Genomic DNA, 3,260 nt, shown 5'->3' with positions numbered 1-3,260 from the left:
ATGTGTGCGTTGCTTTAGGAGTGGGAGTCTTTGCACGGACTAACAATACACAGTCAATTGAGGAGGAGGAGATGGAGTTTGAGGAATACATTTCCCCATATTTGCCTCTTCTTTGGGCAACAGGCTCCATGCAACGCACCCCTAGGTATCAAGGTTCATTCAATGACGCGCTTGGTCGATGGTATGTAAAGCCACGCTCATCAACCGACTAGTGGAACCATTTTGTGTTCTACGCTCGTGTAGATGAAGAGCGGTGGAGAGAGATTTTCAAGTTGCCCGTCAACCTCTTCACAAGCTTGACTGACCTCATTCGCGAAGATGTGTAGCAGGGAGATATACCCGCCAGATTTCATAACTTGCCAGGAAGGGTATTCACTGTAGAGAAGAAGGTGGCAAATTTCCATGATGGTACTTGCCTCTAGAAAGACGTACTACCACGTGGCAAATGCTTTCGGTTGTGGAAGGTCTAGTGTCACCACCTTCATCCATGAGTTTGTGCGCTCCCTAGTCCACAGGGGTGGACATCTTATCAAATGGCCAACTACAGGATCTGAGATGTGAGACGTAAAGGATGGCTTTTGAGCTCAGAGGGGAATGCCCAATTGTTGTGGAGCCATAGATTGCACTCACATCAATATGGATTTGCCTAGGAATGAGCAAAGTGAACCTTGGCACGACCGCTACAAAAACTACAGCATGATTCTGTAGGGAATAGTGGACTCCAACATGCGCTTTCTGGATGTGAATGTAGGATGGCCAGGGTCTTGCAATGACAAGAGGGTTTTGTGCAACTCAGGGATGTATAGGCTTTGCCAAGGAGGAAACCGCTTGAAGGGCGCATCGTTCATTTTTTTAGGAAATGTCGTTCCCGAAATATATTGTTGGTGATGGAGGATATGTGTTTCTACCATGGCTCATGATACCCTTCCAACACCTAGAATTGGTCAGCCAACGTCATCGCAACTACAATTTCATGAAATCTTCAACCCGTATAGTCGTTGAGCGTGACTTTTCATGCCTGAAGTGTACATGGCAGATTTTAAAGGGAACCATCAGATCCCCTGACATACAAAAGCTTCCAAATGTCATTTTGGCTTGTTGTATTCTTCACAATATGTTAGTGTCTCTCACTGATGACCCCATAGACCTTCAAGAGCACGAGATAGATTTGAATGACCCTTTGGTGGATAATCCACATGCTCATGATGGGGTTGTAGAAGGTGAGAACGGTCTTGAGGCTATCAGTATTAGAGATGACTTGATTGATTATTTGGACATGCAAGGAATGAATAATTGAGTTTTTTTTTGGGTGGTCCCTTATGCTAATTGTTTCACAATCGTTCAATGATGCCAATTTTTGCTAATGATCTAATAGTCATTCAATGTCGTCTATTCCTGTCACTTCCTATCGAAGCTTGTTAATTGTACGGTCAAGTTCGAGCAATGTTTACAACAACCGTTCTCTAATCTTCCAAAGCACAACAAATTACCAAAGCACGACTAATTGAATGCATACCTTTAAAGTTTGTCTGCCATCTTCCCTAGGGCGGATGCCATAACCTGTACTGCATTTGCGAAGAGTAGGCTGATCTCCACTTTCTATCGTTCGATATCGACGAGCTCCTCATGTTGTGAATGTTGTGCATCCATTGTGACCTCATGTCTTTGTTTCTTCCCTTCCTCCGCAATCTCCCAACCCCGCATGAGGTCCTTCGTAGCCTCCATGAGGCCAACATCGAAGGTGTGTGTCCTTTTCCTGGTCTTTTTCTCCACACTACCATTTGTTGGCATCTTGTCAAATGATGCAGTGTCCGTTGTTGGATCGACCACATTAGGGTTTCTAGTGGAGCTAGACATGGTGTTCCTGTTTCAATGCGATCTCATTGCATGATTGTTCAGAGCTAGAGTGAGTGTTTGAACAATGTTAATCTTACAGCATAACACACTTACCATTGCTAGTGTCCACAACAGTAGCAGAAGGGTTGACTGATTTGTCCATACCAAAAAGTCGATCCATGAGTTCATACAACTCTACAGGAAAGTTGCAATGGGAAACTTTTCCTTCAGTAAAACTGATTCTGCAGGGGTCATTGTCCAATAGAGTCTTTCCCAGAAGGGGTGTTCCTGTCACTGATTTCTTGATAAGATGCATTTAGACGCTTGTACTTTTCATAGGCTTGCTGCCAATCGACCACCAGACCTCGTGATGAGCACAACGCCACAATAGCAATCCATTGCTCCTCGGTGGTTTTTAATCTTCTGATACAAGTCTGTTGAGTAGCGTTTTTGTCATCATATTGCTTTTTGCACTCCAAGAGAACCACCTGGGCACGTAGATCTCAATGAAATCTACCGCTAGGAGCCTTTTTGGGCTTGTATGTTGCTTTGTCTTCTGTCTTTCATCCACCCTTGCGACCTTTCTTGGAATGCGCATTGGATGTAGGCTCCACGGAGACAGTAGGCAAGGACCCTTCACTAGGCACATACACTTCATCGGGCAATTGTGTGGAGGGCACAAAATCATCGACAAGCGTATCCCTAATGCTTTGGGTGTGAGTTCCTGTGGCCTGCAAGTTTTGATGAAGGTCCACAGAATAATGTGAAAGAGTAATATTCTCCCTAAAATGGGAGGGCAATAGAGAGGTATGGGATGTCACCGACGGGCTTCCATTCAATGACGTAGTCCCTCGTCCCCGCGGATGAGAAAATGCGCTCACTTAACTCGAAGGAGACAAACCTCCCAACAAGCCCTCTTCCTGTGGTTGGGACATTAGATTCAAATCTACAGGAAAAATATGTTGCATAACTGGGTTGGACATATTAGCTCGTTGCACCATGAGCTAGTTGTCCAGATCCTGGAATGCACCACCGTTCGGCCTACGTGAAGGTGGTGTCCCAAAGCTGGGTCGAAATGAAAAAGGGTTCTGAAATGACATGTTGTACCTAAAAGAGAAGCAAATGAATAACATGGTCTCGTCACTTGGATGAATAGGGAGCACAAAACAATGCTTTGCAGCCATTTCACATGGGAGAGTTAATGCATTCATTATGGTTACGATGACTGAACAAGCAAACAAGTAAACCAGCAGGCTGCAAGGAGACAAACAAAGCCAACAGCAATGACAAATGCAGCAACTACTGACATAGTGCATCAATCTATAAATATAGTGTATAGAGATCAAGTATCTGCATGGCTCATTACTAACAATTCTGATCTAGTCATTGTGTCCAGTTTGCTAGTCATTAAATTTCTTTAATCT

At 44.3% G+C, this 3,260-nt stretch overlaps 2 pseudogenes; one reads left to right on the top strand and one right to left on the bottom strand.

Moving 5' to 3' along the window:
• The first annotated feature begins 243 nt into the window (after positions 1-243).
• On the top strand, positions 244-1,297 carry LOC147416846 (protein ANTAGONIST OF LIKE HETEROCHROMATIN PROTEIN 1-like; annotated as a pseudogene).
• Positions 1,298-1,599: 302 nt separating this feature from the next.
• Positions 1,600-2,936, bottom strand: LOC147416845 (uncharacterized; annotated as a pseudogene).
• Positions 2,937-3,260: the final 324 nt, after the last annotated feature.

The sequence above is a fragment of the Adiantum capillus-veneris genome, unplaced genomic scaffold (assembly GCF_014529385.1).
Source record: "Adiantum capillus-veneris isolate H3 unplaced genomic scaffold, ASM1452938v2 Hic_scaffold_451, whole genome shotgun sequence".
In the NCBI taxonomy this organism is placed as follows: domain Eukaryota; kingdom Viridiplantae; phylum Streptophyta; class Polypodiopsida; order Polypodiales; family Pteridaceae; genus Adiantum; species Adiantum capillus-veneris.
This window is presented reverse-complemented; position numbering and strand designations above follow the sequence as displayed.